Below are 14,235 nucleotides of genomic sequence, written 5' to 3'. Positions count from 1 at the left end.
CTTCCCTTTACTCATGTTTGTTTTCATCTTTTGTATTTAAAATTTAGCCAGTTCCCTACTGACTGGTCATCTCCAGGTGAGGTTATAAATGACACTGATGACATTTGAACTGTGAAGAATGTACAGCTGCCCCAAATATTTCTTATTCTTGTAAACTTTTCACATTTTTAAAATTAAAATATTTAGTCTCCATAAATCTTCTGTTGAAATTCAAATGTGATACTTGAAGTAAATAATATTTTAAGCCATTAACTCTCATTAATATATCTTGTAATCAAATTAGTTAATATACAAAGTTCATGAGCCTTAAGTAGATAAGCTTTATAACTAATTCAATCCCTCTCCTTGTGGATTTATTATTCTTGAGTGCTATTTATTAAGATATCTGTATTTTAGCTTTTGACCAGAGTTATAGCAGGTTAATATGCAATTCCTGATAAGGTAATGAACACTTATTTCTGTGATGAAATTTTTTTTTAATAAAATAGAGATTGAGATGAGAAGACAGAGAAATTGGCTTAAACCTCAGTGGTACTTACAAAATTAATATAATATGAACTTTCAAAGTTGATGGGTTCAAAGATCAAACACTAAAACCTAAAAAGGAAATTGAATAACTTCCTTTCAGCTGTTCCAAATTATACAGATAAAGAATAACTCATAGAAATAGATCAATTCACAAAAGAAAAATCATAGCTAACAAATTGTAAAATCTTTATTAAAATAATAATATAATACTCCAAAATTATTGTATATTAAAGATGATAACAATAAATATGTTGAAACTAAAACCAAAAACAAATAATAAATAATCTTTTATATTGATGAAGTCAATGTTAATTGATATTGACTTCTTGGCAATTGGGTGATACATAATAAACTTTCTGATAATTAAAATGTCTGTACCAAATACCTGAAATATACATTTAATGACTTAGAAATTTCTCTCCTAAAAAAATTTCTCTGAGGAAATAATGAAATCTGCAAAAATATACTTGCATTATTAAAGTCAGAAAATTTCCAGTAACCTAGGATTGGTTAAATAAGTAATTGTGTCACATAAATTATTGCGTAGTATTTTAAGACAATGTTCTTGAAACATGTCTGTTGACATGTAAAGTTATTAAAAATTATCCCTAAAGGGAAGATATTTTTGTAAAAAAAATTTTAAAAATATGAATATTTAAGGGTAAATAGATGTCTAAAGATAAGATGTCAGAGAACTGGAGCTGATCTCTGTGATAAGGCTGGGTTATAGGAGTTTGGTGGAAAAACTAAAAACTGAAATCAGTTGCTACGGTTACCCAGTACCATTTCCAGGGTGAAAAACCATTGCTCAGGTGATGTTGACAGGAAAAGGCATGTCCCCTTTTTCTACTCTAGGCCTCCAGCCCTTCTTTAGAATTCACTACTGTCAAAGTCAAACAGATAGGCAGCTAGTAAAGCAGAAGTGTGGTTAGCAGAGTCCTAACCCCAGAAAGATATGGCAGAAAGGGGTAGGTTTGAAATTGAGAGAAAATGGCTTAACAAAAATAAAATACACTAAAAGTAAATTTTATTTTACTTCTTAAGTTCATGTTTTGTATTAAATACACTGTGAAAAGTAGTTGCAAAATGAATGGATAACATTGCAGAGAAACCATAGAAACCACTAAACAGATAAGTTAAATTCAAGGGAAATGTGCTATTTTGAAAGTCTGTGTTGTACTGCAAAAGTATTTTAATTAGCTTTCTTTAGTCCTAAATATAATTAAGTTTATGAGTTTAGAAGCAATTTTATGTTTTGGTTGAACAAAAAATGAAAAATTAAGTTAGTTCATTTTTGTTCAAATATATTGAATTTTGACAATATTTGCATATTAGTATCTTTTGTCTATCAAAATTTAAATCAATTATTTTATTCATCCTATTAAATTCAAAAGATACAATAAGACTTAAATAGTATTACAGACATAATTTGTGAAAACAGTTCTTGCTACAGAAGCAGTCTTGTATTATCTACAAAGTTATTGTAGATAATAGTAGTCCCAGCAGCCACTGAAACACCTAAATAAAACAGGAAGAAGAATTACAAAATTATATTTTTAAGAACATACTTTTAAGAATACTCTGGGATGTATGAAGATCACTTGAGTTAAAACAGCAGAAAAGAACCCTCTCTTCCCTTGGTAAACTAATACCAGACATTTATATCCCCAAAAATATTTGCCAATTTTAGCAATGAGTTTTAGATTGTTTGTAAAGATAGCTGTGATAATTCAACCCATACATGTAAGAGTACTCTTTGCCATGTGATATTGGCCCTGCTCCTATCAAGAGGTAGAAAATATTTCCCCATCTCTTGAATATAGGCTAGCATTGTGACTTGTATTGACCAATATCTGGGGCAGAATTGAAGTGAGTTCTGAAGTCTAAGCCTCAAGATGTCTTTTTCCCTCTCTCTCAGGACAATTACCTGACACTACTTGTGAGATGTCTAGTTGAATATACTAGACTGTGATAGTCCAAGTAGAAGAGAATGGAGATGCTTAAGTTTATAGGCAGCACCGTGTACCAATATGTGAATGAGTCCCTCTTAAACCATCCATTCTCAATTGATCTGAGAGATTATTAACGCTGCATGAGGACGTTAGGCAAGGCCAGCCCAAATTGCTGACCTACAGAATTACAATCAAACGAATAAGTGATGTGGGTTGTTACACAGTACTAGATAACTAATAAAATTGTTCATGACCTGGGCACAGGGACTCAGTTACTGGAAAAAAGAGCAACAAATATAGCTTTTGATGTCCATAAGGGCTGGCATGATGGATTCAAATATAGAAGATCTCCCAAGTCTATTTCCAATTGTTTTTTTTTTTTTGTTTGTTTGTTTGTTTGTTTGTTTTTTAAGAGCATTTGCTCAGGGGCAGGGTGAAATAGGAATGTGAGTGTGGCTAAGCCAGAAAATTCCAGGAAGTGGAAAGGCAATACTCACATCTTGCAGTGCTTTGGAAATTAAGTCTTAGCAATGGGAGGGAGTTTGCACCAAAACCATATAAAGTATCATACTCAAAAGAACTGTCAGATTTTGAAGAAAGTTACATAAAGTGGAAAAACACAAACCTAAACTTAAACTTCTGAAGGCCAAGATGCCTCTCCCTATGTTTCATGTCTGAGGTCACAGGGAGCTGGCAGGCTTTAATTAAAAACCCAGAAGCCTCCTACTTAATAAAAAAGAAAAATAATAAGTGAACTGAAGCTATATAAAGAGGAGCTCAGTTTAATGTTTGAGTAGATTGAAGTTATTGGTCTCTTGCTTCTTTTACCTAATGAAAGAAATGACAAAACTTCCCTGGGGAAAAAAAATAATATTGAATGCAGTGTCTATAATTATTTTATACACAGGGTCAAATGCAAAATAAAGAATTACAAGACACGCAAAGAGCCATAATAGTGAGACCAATAATAAAGAGAATTCAATAGACAATGGGGTAGACCTAAGATAATCTAAATAATGAAGACCTAATCTAAATATTGAAGCTAGCAACTAATTCTAAAGTAATTATATCAAAGAAAATGTCCAGTATAATGGACAAAAAGTTAGAAATTTTTCAAAAGAGAATTGAAATTCACAAAATGAATTAAAGGAACATTTTAGGACAGTAAAATATAGTATCTACCATTAAGAATTTACTAGTTGTAAACTGGATGTAGCATAGGTTCTATAAGGACAAAAAAAAAACAAAAACAGAAATACAAAGAGAAGAGAATAAAAAGTAGACTTTACATCTAATTAAATCTAAGCAAGTGGAGTCTAAGAAGGATAGGAGAAAATGAAGATGAAGAAATTTTTTTAAATATAATGAATGAAGAGAGGGACAGAGCAAGATGGTGAACCAGAAGGATCCTTCAGGTGAGCTCTCCAAGAACAACTGGGGAAAAAAAGAGAACCCAGCCATACCTGGCATGGGGATCTTACCCAGAGTGTACTCAGGGAGCACAGTGAGGTGGTGGTGAGTTAGATCAGTGTGTGATCCATAGCAGTGGAAATCTGATGAATTAGGCAAATGATGGTGACCAACTGGGATTGAGGTGGCCCCCTACAGAGATTCAAGATGGGAGGAAGCCTTTCCAGAGTTTTCAGTTGTTGGGGAAAGCTGCACATTAAGTGGAAAGCTTGGAAGAGTGGGCAGACTTGAATAGTATACAACAACCAGATTTGAATCCCAGGTGGAGTGGATTTGCAATTGGTTTGGCAGCTGGTGAGACAGCCAGACTGAGAATGTCTTGCCTAACAGGGGGCTTCCATTGTGGAAAGATCATGAGAAGGTCTTAGCAGGGACCTAAAGCACAGCTATCTTAATTCCACCTGCCAGGATCAGAACGCCACTCTTGAGACAGGCTGAGGGACTCCCTCACCCCATGGAAACTGGAGTCAGGGAACACTGTGAGACCTACCATTGAAGGATTCTTGTGAGCTTTAAGATCCCAACCCCAGGGGTCCTTAATGCTAGGAAAATAATCAAGCAATCACTGAAGGGAACTGAGTTTGAAATAAGGACCATAGAGGTTGCTGGCAGTACTCTCCATCTTCTAAAAGAAACCACAGCACCATCTGGTGCCCTGGTGACACATTGCAAAATATTGTCATCAAGAGCAAGAACTTGTGTTTATTTGGCCAGAAGGAAGATTTTGGCTTTACTTAGGCTGAAGCCACTTCAAGACCTAAGCTCTGAGACCAGGGATTTGAAGCAAAACAGGCAGTGAGAAGGAAAAAGGATTAGGAGGTGAAGAAGAAGAAAGAACCTATGAGGAGGAACCAACAGAAAAATTTGGGCCACATGAAAAACCAAAACAGAAGAACTCCCCCAAGGGACCATGAGGCAGCTACTACTGAAGACTCCACCTATAAAGAATTAATGGACTTGACAGAAAGGGGATTTAAAATATCGATGATATGGACAATAAAAGGAACAGACAAGAAAATGGAAAGATAGAACCAAAAGTCAGATAAGAGATGTATAGAATGTAGAAAGGAGATGACAGAGCTTAAGGAAATGAAGGAGACAATCAGGGACTATAAAGATGCAGTAGAAAATATCAAAAATAAGTTAGACCATGCAGAAGAAATAACCTCAGAGATAGAGGACAAAGTTTTCAAATTAATCCAGGTAGTTAAAGAGGGAGAAAAGAAAGGAGAGAAGACAGAACAGGTGCTTAGAGAACTATGGGACTCCATGAATTGTTCAAACATACAAATAATAAAGATTTCTGAAGGGGAAGAAGATTTTCCCAAAGAATGGATGCCCTACTGGACACTACCATAAATGAAAACTTCCCAGGTTTTATTAAAGACCCTGACACACTCTTTTCAGAAGCATATTGAACCCTAGCTTGTCTCAACTCAAACAGAGCCTCTCCAAGACACATTGTAGTGAACCTGTCCAAAGTCAAGATGAAATAAAAAATTCTGCAAGCAGCCAGAAGTAAGCACCATCTGACCTACAGAGGCACAGCCATAAAATTCAGCATCATTTTCTTATTAGAACACTTAAGAATATAGGCATAGGTGGCACATTTCTTAATCTGATCAAAGCCATCTATGACAAATCCACAGCTGATATTATACTGAATGGAGTAAAACTAAAAACTTTTCCACTTAGAACTGGAACAAGACAAGGTTGTCCTCTATTACCACTACTATTCAACACAGTGCTGGAAGTTCTAGTCAATACAATCAGGAAAGAAAAGGAAATAAAGGGCATGCAAATTGCTGTAGAGGAGGTCAAACTCTTGCTCTTTGCTGACAATATGATCTTATACTTAGAGAACCCCAAAGACTCAAGCACAAGACTCCTGGAAGTGATCAAAAATACAGCAGTGTTTCAGGATACAAAATCAATGTCCCAAATCAGTAGCCCTTTTACATGCCAAAAAGCCAAGATGAGAGGCTAATCAAGTACACAATTCTCTTCACAGGAGCTTCAAAAAAAAAAAAAATGTAATATCCAGGATATACATAACAAAAGAGGTGAAAGAACGCTACAAAGAAAATTATGAAACCTTAAGAAAAGAAATAGCAGAAGATATTAACAAATGGAAGAACATACCATGCTAATGGCTTGGAAGAATCAACATTGTTAAAATGTCTATACTACCCAAAGCAATTTACAGATTCAATGCAGTCCCCATTAAAATACCATCATCATACTTTTGAAAAAATAATTCTTCATTTTGTATGGAACCAGAAGAAACCTGTACGTGCAAGGCAATTCTCAGTAATAAAAACAAAACCAGGCTGTTGCTGTCCACTGGGCTTCTAGTCAATGATGCAGAGGCCCCACCACAGATGAAATTAATGATTTTAAAAGGGATGGCTGGTGCTCGCTCAGGCACAAGAGCAATCACTTGTCTTTATTCACTTTCTTATATACCTAAACTCATCAGATAAAAATAATCTAAGAATAAGGAAGACAAAAGGTAACAAAACTGTCATTAAGATTACTTATCAGCCTTATTACAGCAAAGTACATACACACCTTTCTAAACTAAGAATATCTTGTTTGGAGATAAACAACAATGGAGATAAACCACAAAAGTGCTGGGTTGTCTGTTTTGTTTGCCCACTTTCCTATATGACTAACTGAAAGTTATTGTGTAAATAGAGGTAGGGGATTAAGTACAATGATCCATTGCCCCAGGCAGATGATCTGTCTCCAGCTAGGACTTGGCGAGGGCCCTCTGGCATATTCTTTCCTTTAAGCATGACTGCCTGCATTTTTCAGCAAAGCCGCTTATGCGAGCTGGGGGGAGAATATTCCCCAAAATTCACATCTAGCCCAAGTACTGGAAATGTTCCTTCTCAGGGCCTCATACCTCAAGGAGTACAAATGAGATTGATTCACCTTACAAGGGTGCAGGGGACTGTGCCCCTTCACTAGCTTTTGGTTATACTAGAAGGCCATAGTGATCAAAACAGCATGATATTGACACAAAAATAGAGACACTGACATTTGGAATTGAATAGAAACTGTAAGATGAAACTAACATCCTAAGCCACCTAATCTTTAATAAACCAAACGAGAACGTATACTGGGGAAAAGAACTCCTATTCAGGAAATGGTGTTGGGAGAACTAGATAACCACATGTAAAAGACTGAAGCTGGACCCACACCTCTCACCACTTACAAAATTTGATTCAAGATGGATAAAAGATTTTAATCTAAGGCATGAAACAATAAAAACCCTTAAAGAAAGTGTGGGGAAAACACTTGAAGATATCAGCCTGGGGAAATATTTTATGAGGAAGACTTCCATAACAACTGTAACAACAAAATAAACAAATGAGACTTAATTAAACTGAAAAGCTTCTGTATGTCTAAGGAAACAACCAAAGCAAACAGACAACCTTCAGAATGGAAAAAGACATTTGCATATTATGAATCAGACAAATGCTTGATAACTAGGATTAATAGAGAACCCAAATTCATTAACAAAAAAACACCAAACAATCCCATGTATCACTGGGTAAGAGACATGAATAGAATCTTCTCTAAAGAAGACAGGCGAATGGCTAACAAACAACATATGAAAAACATATGAAAAAATGCTCATTGTGCCTACTCTTCAGAGAAATGCAAATCAAAACTACCCTGACATATTAACTAACACTAGTGAGAATAGCCCACATCACAAAGTCTCAAAGCTGCAGATCCTGGCATGGATGCGTAGAGAAGGGAACACTTTCACACTGTAGTGGGACTGCAAACTAATACAACCTTTTTGGAAGGAAGTATGGAGAATCCTCAAAGAACTCAAATTAGACATCTCATTTGATCCTGCAATCCCATTACTAGGCATATACCCAGAAGAACAAAAACCTTTTATCATAAGGACATTTGCACTAGACTGTTTATCACAGCTCAATTTATAATCACCAAAATGTGGAAACAGCCTAAATGTCCACTAAGCCAGGAATGAATTAACAAGCTGTGGTATATGTATACCATAGAATACTATTCAGCCATTAAAAAAGATGGAGACTTGACATATTTTGTATTACCCTGGATTGAAGTGGAACATATTCTTCTTAGTAGAGCATCATAAGAACAGAGAAGCAAGAATCCAATGTACTCAATTCTAATATGAAGGCAGTAGATGAGCTAATACAAGGTGGTGGGTAGGGAAATGAGGGAGTGGGAAAAGGGGAGGAGGGAAGGGGATGGGGGTTACAGGGTATGGCACACCTCTTGGGGGCAGACACAATTATAAGAACTTTACTTAACAACTACAATCAATGTAACCTAATTCTTCGTACCCTCAATGAATCCCAAAGAATAAAATATATATATATATATAATCAATGGAAATTTTACAAAACTGATGAAGAATGTGAAACCAATTGCAAACCTGTGTGGAATATTTTTTAAAACCCACATATAGGCACATAATAATTAAAGTACTAAAAAATAAAAGATAAGGGGAAAATATATAATCAAACTAGAGAAAAATTTTTATTTCTTTCAGAAAAATAATAAGAATGATGATTGGCTTTTCAGCGTAATTTCAGAAAGCCAGAAGCCAAAAGTCATCTTTAAACTGCCAAAGGAAAACAGTTGTAAATATAAAGTAAACATTATAAAACTGAAAACAATGGAGTATCCAAAATCAAAAATTTGTTTTCAAACTTTCATAGAAGATTAGAAACAACATGAGTTATTTATTAATAAACCTAAAATCAGAACCAAAAAACTGGATAACCTATAGCACAGAAAAATAACATAATAAAAAAGACAGAGAAATGTATAATAATTGGGAAACAGTTGTATTGAGTTGCATGCAACTCAATTCCCTGTGGGAGTGTAGATGGAAAAAGAGAAGCAAAATTTAGAGATATAAAACATTTCCCAAAACAGAAAAAATAAAAGGACCCACAGATTCAAGATTGAGTTGTAAGTAGAATAAATACAAAGAAGAGCTCATCTGCACAGGACACAAAAAGAAAAAGAGAAAATCTGAAATTTTTAATTTAAAAATTGCAGTAGATTTAAAAGTACAACAATGAGGCTGACAGTATACATCTTACCTGAAAGATAGCAGTCAAATGACATTGGAACATAATCTTTAAACGTGTGTTTATGGAGAGGGGCAATCAAACTAGAATTCTATATGCAACAAAAAATAATACTTAAATACTTTTCAAAAATGAAAATAAAGTAAGCCGGGCGGCGCCTGTGGCTCAGTGAGTAGGGCGCCAGCCCCATATGCCAAGGGTGGCAGGTTCAAACCCAGCCCCGGCCAAACTGCAACCAAAAAATAGCCGGGCGTTGTGGCGGGCGCCTGTAGTCCCAGCTGCTTGGGAGGCTGAGGCAAGAGAATCACGTAAGCCCAAGAGTTAAGAGGTTGCTGTGAGCCGTGTGATGCCACGGCACTCTACCTGAGGGCGGTACAGTGAGACTCGGTCTCTACAAAAAAAAAAAAAAAAAAAAAGAAAAGAAAATAAAGTAAGCCAGTTTATAAAGGAAATATCTATTTAGACAGAAGAAAAATGATCCTACAGAGAACTGTGGTGTTAAAGGAAAGCTTAAAAGGTAACAGTAGTATAAATTGAGAGGTAAGCCATAGTATAAATTTCTCCTTTATACAACAACGTTAGTAATGTCTCTGGGGTTTAAAATATACGTATAGAATTTAAATTTCTGTCAACAGTGATTCCTGACGGAATGCCCAGTTGGGAGTGGCAGTGGCTGCACTGAGCCTGCTGCCGAGGAGGGCACACTTGCTACCCTCAGCAGTGACAATTACCAGTGGCAATTTCTTTGGCTCTGGAAGCATCATCCAGCAGGAGCAACAGCAGCTAGGGGTTATAAACAGGGTTCCAGGAACATTGAGATGCAAGAGCTATTGGGCTCCAGGGCATGAGGCTTCAGGGATTGTCCTTTCAAAATAGCACTGTACTGAAGCCCTTAGGACTCAGGAGGTGTGTGACACTCCACATATGCTCCCTATCTGGAGTGATGCTAATGTCGCCTTTTCTGGCAGCACCCTGTGTTAGTTTCAGGGCCCATAGGGTGAAGGGGCTGGCCTCTGGCTAGGTTTGCAGGAATCCCACTTACACTTTTGCCCGCAGGGGAGTCTCTGGACTCACAGCTCATACAGGCTGAGCAGGCTGCCTCCTTTCCCTCTCCTGGCTGGCCTGAGGTGTTTCCTGTTCTTCTCTGTTGATTCCAGTGTTCTCTCCTAGATGACAGATTCCAAGTGTGATTCTGTATTCGTTACTTTTGCTCTGCTAGTCAGCCAGCTTGAGGCCCCTACTTTTGTATTTTTAATTTTTTTTTTAATTCACATTTTCAATCTGTGGTTGGTTGACTCCAGGGAACTGAAAACTCTCAATATGGATATGGAGGGCTGACTTTAAATACTGCCTTCTTTTCTCCAAATAATTACCAGGCCATAGCTGGCTTTTATGGCTTCCTTCCTTCTTTATCTGTGCAACATTTGCCCTCAGTGACCACTTCAGCTAATTAAGGTCTGATTAATTGGGATGGAGACCCAAACTTTATTCCTTAGAGGAGTGAATCCTGAATGGTCCTGAATGAATAGATTTTCCCTAGTGCCATTAGTTCTAGGGAACATGACCATACCAGAGGATATGAGGTAGTCCCCAGGTTCTGTCTATACTCCTCCCAGCCCATGTTCTGAGCTTTGTTAAAAAATATGTTGCAAAGCACCTTCTGCTGCTTTTTATAATCTTGAGAACTATTGTTTTTATGGCATCGAAGCTGAGAAATTTGAGTAACTTGTGATGAAAGATACATAAATATACCCCAAGTTGTCTTTAGACATCATAAATAACATCCTTTACCACTATATATTATTTTTTTTAATGTATAGATCCACTTCTGGTTAATAAAATGCAGCTTATCTCATTATTTCATTCACATAAGAAGTGTCCATTAAAATGAACATGTCACAGATGGCTGTTGCAGGCACTGCTGTTTCAGCAGCGTACATATACACAAAAATATGACCACAAACAAAATTATAAAAATGACATTTATACTATACTGGATGCCGACAATGATATGGAGAAACATAAAACACGAAAGGTAAGTGGGGAGGGCCAAGAGATGGTTTCAGTTTTAAATAAGGCATCCAAGAAATACCTTGCTGAGAAGATGACATTTTAGCAAAGACTTGAGGAAGAGGTAAAAGCGAGCCACTGCAGTTGCCTGGGTAAAGTGTACGCTAGAAAAGGGGAAAAGCAGATGCAAAGGCCTTGGCTGGAAGCCTGACTAGCATTTCTGAAAACCCCTGGGGGCTCTCCATAATGATGTGGGACAAGGAGTCAGCAGTGAGCACCGCAAGCATAGCCCCTTGCTTTGCTTCTTGCAGTGGGAGATGAATTTCTTGGACAGAAACTCTTCTGCGCAGACTGCCACAAAGTAGGTGATCTACGCATAATGTTGCTGACAGGAGCAGGGGGGCAAGGAAGGCAAATCTAAATCCAGAATGAACATGGCCTCCATGGAGGACACAGGACTTCTCCCAATGATGAAAAGGATCCACAGTAATGAACTTGCCATGAGATGGCTCCCTGCGGAGGGGACCTCACAACCTTAACATTCATCCACACAGGGCACATGAGCGTGGAGGGAACTGCAGCTAATCTGAGTCTTGGCAGAACTCCTTATGATGGATCCTCCTGGAACAGGAGCTTTTGGAAACCTCATGAGGAGCTGCTATACGACCATTTTTCTCTCTCATTTCCCTACCTACTTCTTATTTCCCCGTCACTTATTTTCCTCTCTAGTCTAGACTGACATGAGACAGTGTCTCATCATCCCTTCTGGGTTCTGATAAGGAAAGAGGTTTTTCGTCTAAGCCCCTCTCTGGGTTTAGTTGCTGGCTATAAAACCCCTCGGTGGTGGTTGAGAATGAGTCCTTTAGCAGTATGGTATCCTAAAGCTCCTATTCAAGTCATGTGACCCCTTTTGTACTGGAATTGTCCTTTTGGGGGAGTGGAACAAGGACTACAGGTAGCCGTCATATTTGGCTACTCTTGCTTTTGCTGTCTATGTAAGTGATAATCTGTCCAATCAAAAAGAGCTTACTGGTACTTGATGGGCCACGACCATCATTCTTGATTCAGCCTTGTCTTGTGTGCTTGTCACTCCCTAGAGTGACAGAGAGGGAGTGGGCAGTGTGAGAGAGGGCACATGGGAGTGCAATCCACTTGCACAGCCTTCAGGACCTGCCCCAGCCCAATCACATTGCTGTATGTGCCAGATGAATGACTGGGTAGAACAAACAATATGGGAAAATGCTTTTTTTTTTTTTTTTTTGGTAGGAATTCCCTCTATGTAAACAATTTAATTAAAAAATACATTACAAAATTCATGGGTCCACGTGTGGTAGAGTGACATAGCAAAGGAGAGGTTCTTCGTTATTTAGGAAGTAGTTTTCAGGCAGTCTTTTCCTGATCCTGTCTATGTACTATTTTCAACAGACCCTTTGAATGCTTGTTTTTGTCACATTTATCAATTCTGTCCCATGTCACATCTCCCACCATGAAGTAAGAGTAGCAACATTTCATTATTCCTAAGGCAGGACAGGTCACTTTAGAATTTATGACACTGAAATAATATAGATACATATGCCCTTGCAATCTCCTAATACCTCTTCTTAAAAATGGTTACATTATTACTTATGACATTGTATTATTCCTTTTGCTATCCCTGAACACAGACTCCCCACAGAGTACAGAGACCTACAAGGAATTGGGTGGCTGTCCAGGTGCCAGTGGTGAGGAGAAAGGGGAGGCTGCAAAGGGAGCCGATGGGGGGTGCAATACACCAGGAGCAGCACCGCTGTCAGAACACCAACAGGCGGAGCCAACATATGGGCAGCTGAAGAATCAGCAGTGAACTGCCAATAGCCCAGACCCCTGCACTTGTCATCTGTCTTAAATGAAGGTCACCTGAAATCAGCATGTCAGGATTGTTTTGGCAATCCCACCTCAAGGGATCCCATGAAAGCAATAATACATCAGCTAGTAGAAGTGATCTGTTCACACAGCCACTTTCCTATAAATAGCACCTGGCTACGGAACCACAGTGAGCATTTGGAGCTCTGCAGGCCACCTGGTCCGTGTGTGGCAGTGGGGAGGGGCCACGGAAGTAGAGAAACAGGAAATGGGGCACTGAGAGCTCAGTCCTGACGTAAACCATATACCACCCCGTTTGCACTGAAAGCTCTGACTAGTTGTCAACAACACAGGGGCATTTCAAAAATTTCAAAGAAAGCCCTCGAAAGTCTGACCCCCTGCAGTTCTGGGCCCAGAACCCGATTCCTACTTGCTGAGACCTATGAGAAGGGTGCTCCTGGAGGCCAGGGATCGGAAAGTTGGTCTTATCAGAAGCCAGAAACAAGAGGGAGACTGTTTCTCAGCAGAAGTGTGGCTATTTTCTAGTGGCAACATAAAATAATGCAGTTTGTTTTACAGCAAAAGAGCTGTAAAAACCTAGAGCTTTTGGCATGATTGTCCTATCAGGGTTTGCTAGTAGAGTTCATAACTTTTCCACAATCACTTCAAGATGAGGGAGTTCCAGAGGCTTCTATTTGGTCCTTCCTGCAATAACCATGACTTCACATTATAGGAAGCCAACGCAGCAGGTTTGCCAGGTTTGAAGTGTATCTATTTGATATAGTACATGTGTAAGCACTTGGGGGGAAACTCAGGATTATTTGGAGAACCTCGGGGCCCACTGTGAAATAATTTTGGATCAAAATTTCTCTTTTTACTCTGTGACCCGGATGACTAGAAAAGCATTCTGGGTCCCCAAGGATTGACACTGGCTCAGAGTTAGTGTCTAATAATTTCTCTCAACAAAGTTCATGTATTTCTCTTTACCCATGCATTTTTTTTTTTTTAGTATAATAAATGTCTTGATTCCTTTGGAGGAGGCTGAGGAAATTTTCTGTTATGTTTGTAACATCATTACCTCCCCTTTGGTCAAAGTATTTTAGGTCTACAAAATGCATTGGGTCTGTGAACTACCACTAATCAGTAATCAGATGAGCAACCAGGGTGGGCCTTTGGTGAGGCAAATGAAGTACCTAGAACACAAAAGGTAAAAAGGCACTCACTCCCTGCCTCACGCGAGTGCTGCCGCTGCATTTGCACAATCCTTGTATCCTCGGTTTTACTTGCCTAGTCTCAGCTTTATAATGGACAATAGTTGCTATGGTTTG

Source organism: Nycticebus coucang, chromosome 11 (assembly GCF_027406575.1).
Source record: "Nycticebus coucang isolate mNycCou1 chromosome 11, mNycCou1.pri, whole genome shotgun sequence".
NCBI classification, from domain to species: domain Eukaryota; kingdom Metazoa; phylum Chordata; class Mammalia; order Primates; family Lorisidae; genus Nycticebus; species Nycticebus coucang.
This window is presented reverse-complemented; position numbering follows the sequence as displayed.